Genomic DNA, 16332 nt, shown 5'->3' with positions numbered 1-16332 from the left:
CTCCCTCAGGTCTGCCCACCAGCCCCGCAGACCCCAGAGCCTTGGCAGCAGTAATGACCTCAAATGAGAACATCTCCACAAGTACAATGGTAATCACAGCCACAATAACTGAACAATTAATTTTGTCCCTCAACATTAAAAAAAAAAAGAAGAAAGAAAGAAGAACACAGGGAACTATACCCAATATTTTGTAATAACCTATAAGAGAAGAGAATCTGAAAAAGAATATATATATATATATATATATATATATATACTCAGTTATATATGTGTGTGTGTGACTGAATCACTGTGCTGTACACCTGAAACTAACATGATACTATAAATCAACTATACTTCAATTTTTATAAATAAATAAAAAGAAAGTTTGCAGCCTAGCAATGAATAGAGCAATTCAGCAATTTCATGATCTCATTTGGTCCTCGAATCAACCGTAGAGACAGGCCTAGCAGGTATTACTACCATGTTTTAGTAAAAACAGAAAACTAAGGAGCTACGACGTGACTGCAAAGTCACTTAGCCAACGAGGGTGGAGCTGGGACTTGAAACCTAGAAGCCAAATCTCTGGCTCCCAGTCCAAGACACTCTAATACACCACCCAGTCCTGCCCAGCTGGGAATCCCTCCCTTACCAGCTCTGTCCCCACATCTGTGACTTGTCCTCTGAAAGCCCAGCTCCTTCCAACATCAAGAGGCCACAGTGTCTTACACGGCAATCCAGGAACAGCTGACCTCCTCTAAGAATCCCCCTACTTTCTCACATCCTGCCCCCTCAGCATCCAGCCAGGCTTCTGGAGCAAGAATGAGAGCATCCTTTGGGGAGGTCATTGGCCCCTGCCCACAGTCCTCACGATGCGTCTGTAACCTACCCACCACTCTGCCCTATGAACTTCCATCCCAGAGCTAAGGGGAGACTCACTGTTTATATTTGTCGATTTGGTGTTTCGTTTCTTGTTGCCCAGCATAAATAGCTTACAAAGACATAACAAACAAACCAAAAAAAGGGAAAAAGTAGGAGCAAAGGAAATAAAGAGAAAGAAAATAAATTTTTAAAAAAGAAAAAGAAAGTTAGGGATATAAAATAGAGCCAAGAATGAAACTTTAAAATGCAAAATATAAGACCTATGCCCTTCCTAAGGTTGGGCCACAAGTTTGGCTCAAAACTGTTTAGCAGCCAACCCAGAAAGGAAAGTGCTGTCAGTTCCAGAGTTCACAGTGTCCATGAGGTAAAACAGAGATAGACTACTCAGGGCAGTATAACTGTTCTTGGAGCTAAGACCAGACAGAAGGCTCTCCCAAGGGCACCCCTAGAGAGATGATTGTGGTTCACGTCCTTACCATTGCTTTAAAAGGGAGTTTCTTGGGATGGATTCTAACAACTGCCCTCAACACAGGGGATGCCGTTGCACCAAAGGACTTTGGCAGCTGTGGGAGGGACCGGGTGCACCACGTACCCAGCTCTGTCCTCATGGACCTTGATCTAGGGCAGGATTTCTCAATCTTGGTATGATTGACATTTGCGGCCAGGTCATTCTTGCTTGTGAGGGGCTGTTCTTGCCTTGTAGGATGGCTAGCAGCACCCTTGGCCTCTGTCCACTAGATGCCAATAACACCCTTTTCCCTAGTTGTGACAAAGTGTCTTCAGACCTAGTCTGACCGCCCCCAGTTGAGAACTACTGACCCAAGGGTAGAAATCATTGCTTCTATTTTCTTTTTAATGTGGAGAGACAAAAGGAACCTGGTTTTATTTTTATTATTCTTTACAGCTTTATTGAGTTCTTATTTACGGAATACAAAATCCACTCATTTAAAGTACGCAATTCTTGGGAATTCCCTGGTGGTCCAGTGGTTAGCACTCAGCGCTTTCACTGCTGGGGCCCAGGTTCAATCCCTAGTCAGGGAACTAAGATCCTGCATGCCGCATGGCACAGCCAAATAAATAAATAATTTTAAAATATATAGTTTAAAAAATAAAAAGTGCACAATTCAGTGGGTTTTAGTATATTCACAGGGTTGTGTAACCACCACCACTACCTAATTTTAGAACATTTTCATCACTTCAAAAAGTTACTCTACCCCTTAGCGGTCACTTCCTATTCATCCCTCCCCCAGTGTCTCTCGAATGGATTTGCTTCTTCTGGATATTTCATATAAATAGAATCATGCAACATGTGGAGTTTTGTATCAGGCCTCTTTCACTTAGCGTAACATTTCCAAGGTTCATCCATGTTGTAGCATGTATCAGTTTACATCCTTTTTATTGCCAAATAATATTCCATTGTATGGATATATCATATTTTATTTATCCACACATCAGTTTAAGGGCACTTTGGTTGTTTACACTTTGGGGCTACTATGAATAACTCTGCAACAAACCCTCACAATTTTTTTTTTGAATTATAGTTGATTTACGTTGTGTTAGTTTCAGGTGTACAGCAAAGTGATTCAGTTATACATACATATATATCTTTTTTTTCAGATTCTTTTCCCTTATAGGTTATTACAAAAGATTGAGTATAGTTCCCACACGTACAAATTTTTTTTTAATTAATTAATTTATTTTTGGCTGCGTTGGGTCTTCATTGCTGTGCGCAGGCTTTCTCTAGCCGCAGCAAGCAGGGCCTACTCTTCCATGCATGGGCTTCTCATTGTGGTGGCTTCTCTTGTTGCAGAGCATGGCGCGCTAGACGCGTGGGCTTCAGTAGTTGTGGTGCTTGGGCCCAGTAGTTGTGGCTCGCGGGCTTAGTTACTCCAAAGCATGTGGGATCTTCTCGGACCAGGGCTCGAACCCGTGTCCCCTGCATTGGCAGGTGGATTCTTAACCACTGTGCCAGCAGGGAAGCCCACGTACAAATTTTTGAGTGGATATGTTTTCAGTTCTCTTTGGTATATACCTAGGAATGGAATTGTTGGTATGAGCTCTATGTTGTGTTGTTGTTTTGAAAGGAAGATGTATTTATTTATACTCATTTTTTAGATTCCACACATAAGTGATATCATAGGATATTTGCCTTTCTCTGCCTGACTTCACTTAGTATGATGATCTCTAGGTCCATCCACACTGGGCAGCTTCAATCTTAAAATATTGTCACTGATTATTTGACCAATGCCCTGATGATAGGGCTTTCCTCACTGACCAGATAAAGACAAGGCCTGTGAGTGGGGCTTTTCCAGGGATCTTCCAGAAAGGTCAAACAGTGACAATTCTCTGGGGTTCTGCTCTTTGGGGAGTGCTTCAGGAGCCCGGCAGGACTGGAGTTGCTTGGGTGTGGAGTGAGGTCACAGCTTTCTGTGATATTAATAAGTTGGTCCATAAGACTGGCACTCACGGTTTTCCATTGTTTTTAGTGCCTTTCTTGAAAGGGGAAATGCAGTTTCTGCACTCTTTCAGAACATACGAAACCATGAGTTAACTTTCTACAACTGTCATAACTGATTTCACATCCTATCTACAATCTGCATGTGGCAGGCAAGGTCACCCAAAGAGTGAGAGAGGGCTAGTGTTCTTCCATTTTTCAGACTGTGGGTGTATTAGAAAATGAATGAGTGCCAGACAGAGTTACTAAAACATTGGTATTTTTTTAACATCTTTATTGGAGTATAATTGCTCTACAATGTTGTGTTAGTTGCTGCTGTATAGCAAAGTGAATTAGCTATACGTATACATGTATCCCCATATCTCCTCCCTCTTGCGTCTCCCTCCCACCCTCCCCATCCCACCCCTCTAGGTGGACACAAAGCACAGAGCTGATCTCCCTGTGCTATGCGGCTGCTTCCCACTAGCTATCTACTTTACATTTGGTAGTGTATATATAAAACATTGGTATATTTTTTATGTTTATTTTTAACCAACCAAAACTTCTAATACAATCAATAAATGCAAAGACAATGTGACCTTACTTGGCAATAATAGCAAAATCTATACTTGAGGGCCTTCAGGAATACAAGGCCCAGGCCAAAAAGCTCTCCCGGTTCCCTGCGTGATAACAAGAGCCTTCCTTTCTGTCCTAATGGGAATTTCTCTGCTCCCCATGGGAGGTAGGGAGTGAGAATTCAGATAAGTCAACCTCAATTTCTCTCTTACCAGGAGAGCACCTGTAGCTCAGTAGGTCAAAGTGGTGCCTCCTCCCAGCAAACCCAAGGAGGTGGGGAGAAGTTCATCCTCCACCATCCACGGCCATATCTCAGCCCCTGGCAGCACCTTTCTGCCTCTCCAGGCTTCCCCAAGTGAAAAAAAAAAATCACTCCCAGTGCTATAATGGATATTTACACCATTTCTTTCCTGTCTGGCCAGGGAACTCTGGACAGAGCAGTCCAGAATAAAAGGACTAGACTGCAGCTTTATTTAACTCATCCCTGTATCACACAGCAAAGGAGTCCTTAAAGACCCAGGACTTAAGAAGAAAAAGGTTTCTTCTTCCTCTTTCTCAAACCATGTTCAAGCTTCAGATTTTAGCCAAATGTTGATAGAAGCTTTCCTCTGTCCAGATTTTACCAGATCCAAAGTGGGGAGGAGCTCTCTGATTTCATGAATGGAGTAGGTTTGTGTGCGGTAGCCAGTTTCCTCACAAGTTATCTAAAAAGCAAGCACACCTCACTATAGCAAGGATTAATTTTTCTCTAGCCAGTAAAATCTGGTTCCACATTAAGAATATATTGCGGACTTCCCTGGTGGCGCAGTGGTTGAGAGTCCACCTGCCGATGCAGGGGACACGGGTTCGTGCCCCGGTCCGGGTAGGCCCGTGAGCCATGGCCACTGAGCCTGCGCATCTGGAGCCTGTGCTCCGCAACAGGAGAAGCCGCAACAGTGAGAGGCCCGCATACCGCAAAAAAAAAAAAATATATATATATATATATATATATATATATATATTGCCCCTCATGTTAAGATTTGGATTCTATTCCTTACAAAATGACAACCTATGCTAGGGAACACATGACTTCTTCCCAAGCCTGCATTAGCTCTGCTAGGTCACACACCCCCTCCCAGGTCAGGTGCAAACTTCAAGTTCCCATCCACAACACTCTTCCCTGAGAGAAGAAAAGAAGAGAGCTCAGTAAAAGCAGCTATCTGGCTTTGATTGAAGCTTTACTCTGATCTTCCACATCTTGATGTTTACTAGACAAAATAATAATAACCATACAGTGATATCTTAGCTCTGAATGATGCAAGCGGTTTACAAAGCACTGTCACTTGCATTATTTCATTTGAGCCTCATCTGAGAGGTAGGCACAACATATTTTTCCCTTGGAACAAAGGAAGAAACTAAGGCTCAGATAAATGACAGGCTACTTAGCTTGCAAATGGTAGAATGGGAACTAAGTGCAGAATTTCTGACTCACAGTTCAGTGCTTTTTATATAGCATACCATTGTTTACAGAGTGTTACTTCTTTAATATTGTCATGTCGGGCTTCCCTGGTGGCGCAGTGGTTGAGAGTCCGCCTGCCGATGCAGGGGACACGGGTGCGTGCCCCGGTCCGGGAAGATCCCACATGCCGCGGAGCGGCTGGGCCCGTGAGCCATGACCGCTGAGCCTGCGCGTCTGGAGCCTGTGCTCCGCAACCGGAGAGGCCACAAACAGTGAGAGGCCCGCGTACCGCAAAAAATATATATATATATATACCATAGTTGGCATGTTAACTCATATGTGATGGCTTCCATTATTTTTGCTGTGAAATACCGAAGCATTATATGAGACCATAAGAGGCTGCATGCAGAAGTTACACAACAAATATATGTAACAAGAGGAGCACCCTGGGTTGCTGGAGGGCACACGCTCTTCTTGCCACTCCACTCATGCTCCTGTGAATTGTCCTTGTGGACAGAGGATATCTAAGATGAAAGTCTGCCAAACTGCACTATAAAGCAGGGCGTTCTAGCACAGCCACCCCTTCAGAAGGTGAAAATATTGCTTAGGATTGCCGAGAATAATGTTTACACTAGACATTCTGACCCCTACTCGAACCTTGAGCCTTGCCTCATTCCCGAAGCTGAGGGCTCAGCCCTGGTCCCTGCCCCAACCCCAGGAACTGTCTCATCTGATCCTCTGGCCTTGACCAATGCTCACTGACTAAGCCTCTGCCTGTCTCCCCTACCAGTTCCATCCAAGTCCACCTCCTGCCTCACCCCGCCCCCGCCAGCCTGATCCTGGCTGGACTCCATTCGGGCTTGCTTAGCCAAGCCCAGTCCCAGGCCCCAGGCAGCTCCTGTCTGATCCTGCCTGTGAGGTGCTGAGTCTGTAGATCTGCCCATGTGGGCACAGCTTAGACTGAGGCCTTTTCCACCACCCGTTCCTGAAGTCAAGCTCTGGAATGTCCAGGCAGCCCCACAGAGCACTGCCTCTTGGAGGAACCAGAGGGACCAAGGACCCTGAACTCACAAGCTCCATCCCCCTTTTCAGCCAATAAAGTGGTTTCTTAAGACTCAGCTTCTCAAACGTAGTTGTATAAGAACCTGCTGTATAAAAAAATAAGTAAAATAAAAGTCAAAAATTCCAAAAAAGAAAAAAACCATAGATGTTCATATGAATGACCTGGGGGGTCTTGTTCAAAATGCAGATTCAGATTCAGTAGGTCTGGGGTGGAACCCAAGACTCTGCATTTCTAACAAATGCCCCGGTGAAGCCAATATCGTTGGTCTAAGGAACACACTTTGAGGACCAGGGTTCTAGAATACTATTTACTGTGGTTCTGCAAAATTAAAAAAAAAACACACACACACACACAGTTCACAGTAACAACGGCCCTAATCTTCACCAAGGGAAGAGAAGTTATTCCCTCCTAGAAGGCTCCAGCCCACAGAACCTGGAGTCTGTCGCTGCATATTTCGCACTAATCACATTCAGCACTGCTTTGCGTTTCACTGAACAGTTTCTTATAGGTGTGTTTTGTTTACTACTCATGCATTGGTTCCTTTACAGCACTCATCCATTCTGCAAACCTTATTGATCTTTACTGTGTTGGTGCTATAGTGGAAGTTATCAGACCGTCCCTGTGTTCAACAGGCTCAACAGGGAGACAGATCTGTAAACCGGTATCTTTTTTTTTTTTTTTTTTTTATGCGTTACGCGGGCCTCTCACTGTTGTGGCCTCTCCCGTCGCGGAGGACAGGCTCCGGACGCGCAGGCTCAGCGGCCATGGCTCACGGGCCCAGCCGCTCCGCGGCATGCGGGATCCCCCCAGACCGGGGCACGAACCCGCGTCCCCTGCATCGGCAGGCGGACTCTCAACCACTGCGCCACCAGGGAAGCCCCAAACCGGTATCTTTGATGAGCACAATAATAGTATCTGTAAATAGTGTGAGGGAAAAGAGGCCTAGAGCCCCATCAGGTCAGGGACTCATCAGGAAAGCCATTCTGGGAAAGGAGGAGCCTGAAGTGAATCTAATAAAGAGAGCAGTGAGCCGAGCTAGGTGCAGGGGACCCGCCAGGCAGAGCACAGAACAGCCGGGGAGGAGGGGGAACTGCACATAGCACACACTCCAGCTTGTGCGACCACAGCTGGCAAGGGTTGAAGCCTCAGAAAAAAGGCTGGGGTTTCTTTCCATCAGGGGCCGACCACAGAGGGCCTCGCCTACCACATCAAGGGGCTTTGACTTTTTCCTGCAGACAATGAGGAAACAAGTCAGATTTTTAAATAAGGGTGTGACATGGTCATGTTTGTGGTTTTGGTAAAGCATATTTGGTGACCGTGTGGAGAATGGATTTGAAGGTACCAAACTAAAAACGGGGGTTACCCATTAGGAAGCTGTTTTCATGGTCCAGAAACCAATGAGTTGTGCCTGAACTAAAGCACTGGTGGTTCAGATAAGAAAGAGGAGACAGGGCTTCCCTGGTGGCGCAGTGGTTGAGAGTCCGCCTGCCAATGCAGGGGACACGGGTTCGTGCCCTGGTCCGGGAAGATCCCACATGCCGCGCAGCAACTAAGCCTGTGCGCCACAACTACTGAGCCTGTACTCTAGAGCCCGCGTGCCACAACTACTGAAGCCCGCATGCCTAGAGCCCGTGCTCCGCAACAAGAGAAGCCACCACAATGAGAAGCCCACGTACCACAACAGAGTAGCCGCTGCTCGCCGCAACTAGAGAAAGCCTGCATGCGGCAACAAAGACCCAACACAGCCATAAGTAAATAAATAAATAATAAATAAATATTTAAAAAAAAAAAAAAAAAAAGAAGAGACAGATTCAAGACATGTTTAGAAGGTATTTGGAGCTACATGGCAGGATTTAGTGATGTATTGAATGAGGATGGAGACAGAGAACAGGAGGCTGAAGAACGGCTCCCAGTGCTTGGCTTGGGTCAATTTTGATGTAGCCAACCAAATCAGAGAGGACGAGAAGGGTTGCTTGTCTGGAGTGCAGGACCAGATCCAAGCTCTAGGCTAATAGGTCTCAAATATTTATCTCCAGCCTAAAATGTTCTTCAGAGTTCTAGATTCACCATTTAACTGTTCCCTGAACGTATCACCTCAAAATTAGCATGCTAAAACCAAATTCACCGTCTTTCAAAAGAAGAAATCTCCTTATTCTGGTAAATTTAATCTAGTGACCAGAATCAGAAGCATCAAAGTAATCTGCTAAGGATTATAAATGCTTAGCGGCTGCCAAGAGCTCCTGGGGAGTTAATGTTTAATGGGTACAGAATTTCAGTTAGGAAGATCGGAAAGTTCTGGAGATGGATGACGGTGATAGTTGCACAATAATGGGAATGAGGGACTTCCCTGGTGGTCCAGCGGTTAAGACTCTGCGCTCCCAATGCAGGGGGTCCGGGTTCCATCCCTTGTCAGGGAACTAGATCCCACATCCCGCAACTAAGACCCAGCGCAGCCCAATGAATAAATAAATATTTTTTTAATAAATAAATAGACCTAGTGACTGTCATACAGAGTGAAGTAAGTCAGAAAGAGAAAAACACATATCGTATATTAACGCATATATGTGGAATCTGAAAAAATCGGTATAGACGATCGTATTTGCAAAGCAGAAATAGAGACACAGATGTAGAGAACAAACGTATGGATACCAAGGCGGAAAGGGGAGGGTGGGATGAATTGGGAGATTGGAACTGATATATGTACACTATTGATACTATGTATAAAATAGATAACTAATGAGAACCTACTGTATAGCACAGGGAACTCTACTCAATGCTCTGTGGTGACCTAAATGAGAAGGAAATCCAAAAAAGAGGGGATATATGTATACGTATAGGTGATTCACTTTGCTGTACAGTATAAACTAACACAATATTGTAAAGCAACTATACTCCAATAAAATAAATAAATAAATATTTTTAAATTAAAATTTTTTTAATTTAATTTCAAATAAAAATAAATAAATAAATAATGGGATGAACTTAATGCCACTGAACTATACACTTAAAAATGGTGTAGGGGGGCTTCCCTGGTGGCGCAGTGGTTGAGAATCTGCCTGCTAATGCAGGGGACATGGGTTCGAGCCCTGGTCTGGGAGGATCCCACATGCCGCGGAGCAACTGGGCCCGTGAGCCACAACTACTGAGCCTGTGCGTCGGGAGCCTGTGCTCCACAACAAGAGAGGCCACGATAGTGAGAGGCCCATGCACCGCAATGAAGAGTGGCCCCCGCTTGCCACAACTAGAGAAAGTCCTCACACAGAAACGAAGACCCAACACAGCAAAACTAAAATAAATTAATAAACTCCTACCCCCAACATCTAAAAAAAAAAAAAAAAAATATATATATATATATATATATAAAATTAAAAAAAAAAAAAAAAAAAAAAAAAAATGGTGTAGGGCAGGGCTTCCCTGGTGGCGCAGTGGTTGAGAGTCTGCCTGCCGATGCAGGGGATGCGGGTTCGTGCCCCGGTCCGGGAGGATCCCACGTGCCGCGGAGCGGCTGGGCCCGTGAGCCATGGCCGCTGAGCCTGTGCGTCCGGAGTCTGTGCTCCGCAGCGGGAGAGGCCACAGCAGTGAGAGGCCCGCGTACCGCAAAAAAAAAAAAAAAAAAAAATGGTGTAGGGCTTCCCTGGTGGTGCAGTGCTTGAGAGTCCATCTGCCAGTGCAGGAAGCACCGGTTCGAGCCCTGGTCCAGGAAGATCCCACATGCCGCGGAGCAACTAAGCCCGTGCGCCACAACTACTGAGCCTGTGCTCAAGAGCCCACGAACCACAGCTGCTGAGCCCATGTGCCACGATGGCTTGGGCCCGCGCACCTGGAGCCTGTGCTCTGCAACGGGAGAGGCTGCCGCTATGAGAGGCCCTCGCACCTCGACGAGGAGTGGCCCCCGCTCACTGCAGCTAGAGAGGGCCCGCGTGCAGCACCGAGGACCCAGCGCAGCCATAAATAAATAAATAAATAAATAATGTTTTAAATGGTTTAAACGGTTACTTTTGTGTTCTGCATATTTTACCAAAATTTTTTTAATGAAAAAAAGGGATTATTAGTGCTACCTTCTTATAAATCTCCCGTATAAATCTCCTCCTCTCTGTCCCCACCTCCGTTGTTCCAAATGTCATTATCCCTTTGACCATTGCAAATCCTCTCTCAACTGGTCTCCCAGCCTCCAGTCTTTTTTCCTTAAATCAATCATCAGAGAGATGTTTCCAACAAGCCAAACAAACCATATGACCGCTTCCCATTACCTGTAGGATAAGATCCAAACCCCTTAGGTTGGCATAGAAGGCCCTCAGTGATATGGACCCTTTTCTCAATTTTTATGCATCCATCTAATAGATGTGTGTTGAATGGTCCCTGAGACCTGCACTGGAAATGACCCCGAGGGCATGGCAGTGAAGAGGAAAATATGCTGTCTGGCACTGTAGAGCTAACTCACTAGAGAAAACAGCAGTTTTTAAAATATAGACCAATTTTTTAAATTACAAACTGTGATGAATCTATTGGTCATGAGTTTTGTTTGCTGTTGTTGTTCTTGTTTTGGGCTCGGCGTGTGGGATCTTAGTTCCCTGACCAGCTGACCAGGGATGGAACCCATGCCCCCTGTGCCCCCTGCAGTGGAATCACAGAGTCCTAACCGCTGGACCACCAGGGAATTCCCTACTGTCGTTTATTTGACACACACGTTTTCAGTGTTTACTACTTGCCAGGTACCGTACTAGGTACTGGACATGTGGTGATAAGGAAAAAAAGACAGAATCCTTGCTCTTATGGAATGTATTAACAGACACTAATTAGATAGCAACAGCAATGAACACTAATTACAAACTAAGCTAAGGACTATTGCCCTAGATGGGGGAAGGAAAGCGATGCTTGATCTAAGATCTCAAAGGTGAGTAAAAGGTAACTAGGCTGGAGGGAGGAGGGGACTGCTGAAGAGAAAGGAGCATAAGAGGCAAAGGAAATAACAAGCTCAAAGGCCCTGAAGCAAAAAGGAGTGAGCACAGGAGGAACTGTGTGAAGAAGGCGGTATGGCTGAAGCCTGGGGGCAGGGAGAGTAGAGAGGTGGGCAGAGGCCAGAGAGGCAGGGCCTCTGGGCCACACTAAGGAGTTTGAATTTTATGTTAAAGATAATGGGAAGCATACGGTATTTGCTTCCTATTATCTTTAACATAAATTTCAAACTCCTTAGTGTGGCCCGTATGCTAACACATATATATGGAATTTAAGGGGAAAAAAATGTCATGAAGAACCTAGGGGTAAGAAAGGAATAAAGACACAGACCTACTAGAGAACAGACTTGAGGATATGGGGAGGGGAAAGAGTGAGCTGTGACAAAGCGAGAGAGAGGCATGGACATATATACACTACCAAACGTAAGGTAGATAGCTAGTGGGAAGCAGCCACATAGCACAGGGAGATCAGCTCAGTGCTTTGTGACCGCCTGGAGGGGGGGATGGGGGGGTGGGAGGGAGGGAGACGCAAGGGGGAAGAGATATGGGAACATATGTATATGTATAACTGATTCACTTTGTTATAAAGCAGAAACTAACACACCATTGTAAAGCAATTATACCCCAATAAAGATGTTAAAAAAAAAAAAAAAGATAATGGGAAGTCACTGAAGGATTTTAAGCAGAGGGTGGAAGTGGGGAGACCAGTTACAAGGCTGTTGCAGTGCAGCAGGCAGAGGAGGGCTGTGGCCTGCCTGGGGTTGTGCCAGTCGATGGAAGCACATGAGATTAAGGTGAATCTGAGATGTAGAGCTGAAAGGATTTGGAGGTGGCTTAGATGTGGGAATGAGGAAAAAGAAAAATCAGAAATGAGTCCAGCTTTTAAACATGTTTGATGAAGAACTTTTGGTTGGCGTTGTAACTGTGTATCATGACTGGTTGTTTCTTTGTGTGTGTGTTTGTTTATAAAACGTTCTGTAAATATAATTACTATTCTTTGTAAGCTATTTCTTTAAAATAAATTTGAAAACCTTTAAAAAAAAAATGAGTCCGAGAATTACGTTACACTTTTCAAGTGTGATAATATTGTAGTTATATTTTTTTGTTTTGTATCTCTTAAAGGTGTAGACTAAAATATTTAGAGATGAACTGAAAAGATTTGCTTCCAAACAATACTCGGGGGTGGGAGGGGAAAGTGGAAGAAGACGTGGGCAGAGCAGGACTAACCAAGGGTCAACGTTTGTTAGGGCTGGGGACTGCACTGGTGGTCCAGGATCGTCCACCCTCCCATTGCAGGGGGCCCAGGTTCAATCCCACACGCCACAACTAAGACCCAGCGCAGCCTAATTAATTAATATTTTTAAAATTTAGGAAAAAATTCCAGAAGGTTTCAAAAAAAAAGTTGTTGAGGTGGACGACATATACATGGGTGCATTGTACTATTCTGTTAACTTTTGTATATATTCAAAATTTTCCATTATACAAAGTTTTCAAAGAGAGAACGATAAGATGAAAGAAGGAGGAGGAAGAAGAGGAGAGGGGGAGGGGAGATTGAAAGGGAGAAGGAGAATAAATTAAGTCCTAGGTTTTAGCTTGAGCAGCTGATGGTGCCATTTACTGAGCTGGTGAAGAGAATGGGCAGAGAGTGGAACAAGAGATTTAAGGAGTATCGCAAGTCCCATTTTGGACACTTTTAAGTTGGACACATCCAGGAGGCATGCGGAGGAAGATGTCATGTAGACAACTGGATATGCAAATCTGAATGAAACTCAGAGGAAAAATCTGCACAAAAGAGATAAATATGTGAATAATTAGCATATACATGGTGTTTAAAACCATGAAAATGGATGGAATTACTTAATGAGAGAATGTAGACAAAGGGAGATCCAAGACCAAATCCAAAGAAACAAAATTTAGAGGGTTGAGTAAATGAGAAAGGAGTCTGAGAAGTAAAACCCGGGGAATGGTATAGAAAAAGGAAGACTGTTATTGGGACAGCCTAAAGGAGATGATATTTCAAGGAGGAAGTAGTAGCCAACTGAAGCTGTTAAGGGGTCAAATAAGATAAGAACAGGGTCAGAAAGAGAAAAGCAAATACCGTATGCTAACACATATATATGGAATCTAAAAAATAAAGAAAAAAAATGGTTCTGAAGAACCGAGGGGCAGGACAGGAATAAAAATGCAGATGTAGAGAATGGACTTTAGGACACAGGGAGGGGGAAGGGGAAGCTGGGACGAAGTGAGAGAGTGGCATGGACATATATACACTACCAAATGTAAAATAGATAGCTAGTGGGAAGCAGCTGCATAGCACAGGGAGATCAGCTCGGTGCCTTGTGTCCACATAGAGGGGAGGGTGGGAGGGAGAGGCAAGAGGGAGGGCATATGGGGATATATGTATATGTATAGCTGATTCACTTTGTTATACAGCAGAAATTAACACACCATTGTAAAGCAATTATACTCCAATAAAGATGTTAAAAAAATAAAAGGATAACAGCAGGGAACAGCCACTGGATCTGGCAATGTGGAGGTCATCGACAGCCTTGATAAGAACAGTTTTTATTAGAGCGATGGGTTGGAGGCGGTGGAAGAGCGAATGAAAGGTGAGGAAATTTAGATAACACGAGCAGGTGACTCAAGAAGCATGACTGTGAAGTTGATCTACAAAATGAGGTTAGCTAAAGGGAGATGTGGAGTCAAGAGAGAGCTGGGTTTTATTAACCTGACATATATTAGAGTACATTAGTAAGTTGAAAGATCCAAGAAGGGGTAGAGATAAATGATTCAGGAGAAAGAGGAGATAAAACTAAGATTAGAATCCATAGCAGCAGTGTTCATAATACCCAAAAAAGTGGAAACAACCCAAACGAACATCAACTGATGAATGCATAAACAAGCTATAGTATATCATACAATGGAATGTTATTTGGACATAAAAAGGATGAAGCATTGATACGTGCTACAACATGGGTGAACCTTGAAAACATTATGCTAAGTGAAAGAAGCCCGTCATGGAAGGCCACATATACAATGATTCCATTTATATGAAATGTCCAGAATAGGTAAATCCATAGAGACAGAAGGCAGATTGGTGGTAATGGGAATGTTGGAAGAAACAGAGAGTGACTGCTAATAAACACAGAGTTTCTTTTGGGGGTGATGAAAATATTCTAAAATTGACTGTTGTGATGGTTGCCCAGCTCTAAATGTACTAACACCACTGAATTGCATAATTTAAATGAGCGAACTTTATGGTATGTGAATTGTGAATTATCTCAATAGAGTTGTTATGTTATATGAGTAATAAAAAAGGTTGGGCTATATTAGAGACCTAAATAGAGAGATTAACCCTGGACAGGAGTAACAACATAGCATCCATTATAATAAAGCAGGAAGGATGGGAGAAGATTCAGATAATCTGTAGGTTTTGTGATAGAAAAGAAAGAAGTTTACATCTGATAGTTTCTATCATAAAGGATGAGATAAATTCATCAATTAAGAGTAAGGGTAGAAAAGAGCTTATAGTAGGTTTGAGGACAGAGGATTTGGTATGAAACATTCATCTCAATACTTATTTAACACAATTATGTATTTTTATCTCAACCCCAAAGTCCACATCATTCTTTTTTTTTTTTTTTTATCTATTTATTTTTGGCTGCGTTGGGTCTTTGTTGTTACGTGCGGGCTTTCTCTAGTTGCAGCGAGCGGGGGCTACTCTTCATTGCAGTGGGCAGGCTTCTCATTGCAGTGGCTTCTCTTGTTGTAGAGCACAGGCTCTAGGCACGTGGACTTCAGCAGTTGTGGCACGCAGGCTCAGTAGTTGTAGCTCACGGGCTCTAGAGTGCAGGCTCAGTAGTTGTGGCGCACGGGCTTAGTTGCTCCGCAGCATGTAGGATCTTCCCAGACCAGGGCTCGAACCCGTGTACCCTGCATTGGCAGGCGGATTCTTAACCACTGCACCACCAGGGAAAGTACAGCCTTTGGCTCAGGCTGATGGAGCCTTGAATCACCCATCTCCACTGCTGCTACACAACGACCTCTGCCCACAACAGCCATCCTGTCCAGCTGAAAGCAGGAAGATGCCCTCTTCCTACCACAGTCTGACCTCTCTCGAATGCTTACTATTGGCAGAACCCACAAGCACGGGAGCCAGGTAATTGTAGTCTGCAGACTCTTCATCCCAGCAAACTAGAGCATAGTATAAAAGGGTGGGTGAAAGCCTGAGAGAAAATAGGTATAACCGGTGGGAAAGCATTAGATGTATTCCCAGTAATTTCAAGAACAAGGAAAGGAATTTAGTGTACATACTACTATCTAACATTGTTCTGAAGGCATTAGTGAAATCAAGTAAGCAAGAGAAAGAAATAAAAGGTATAAAAATTGGGAAGGATGGAAAAAAGAAGTAAAATTATCATTATTTACACAGATCATTTTATACCCAATAAGTCCAAATAATTAAATAGAAACAATTATTATAAACAATGAGATAATTTAGTAAGATGACTAGGTGGAAAATGAACAAACATAAATCAAAAAAGATGATATATATATGCAAATGGCAACCAACTAGAGGAAACAATGAAAAACAGACTCCCTCTTATATTAACCAAAAAAGTAAAATAACTAGACAATAGAAATGTTCAATATCTTTGAAATACTGCTGAGGGGACAAAAGAAGATGTGAATAATTGAGAAGACATAGCATACTCTTGGATAAAAAGATATGTCAGTTCTCTCTAAAATATATTTAATACAATCCTAATAAAATGCCCACAGCAAACATCATACTCAATAGTAAAAGACTGAAATCTCCTTGAAGATAAGGAACAAAAAAAGGATGACTGCTTTCACCACCTCTATTCAACATAGCATTAGAAGTTCTAGCCAGAGCAATTAGGCAAGAAATATTAATTTAAAAGTATCCACATTGGTGGGACTTCCCTGGTGTCATAGTGGTTAAGAATCCGCCTGCCAATGCAGGGGACACGGGTTCGAGCCC

The sequence above is a fragment of the Phocoena sinus genome, chromosome 10, assembly GCF_008692025.1.
Source record: "Phocoena sinus isolate mPhoSin1 chromosome 10, mPhoSin1.pri, whole genome shotgun sequence".
Taxonomy (NCBI): Eukaryota; Metazoa; Chordata; class Mammalia; order Artiodactyla; family Phocoenidae; genus Phocoena; species Phocoena sinus.
The sequence above is the reverse complement of the archived record's forward strand: the minus strand, read 5'-3'. Positions refer to the sequence as shown.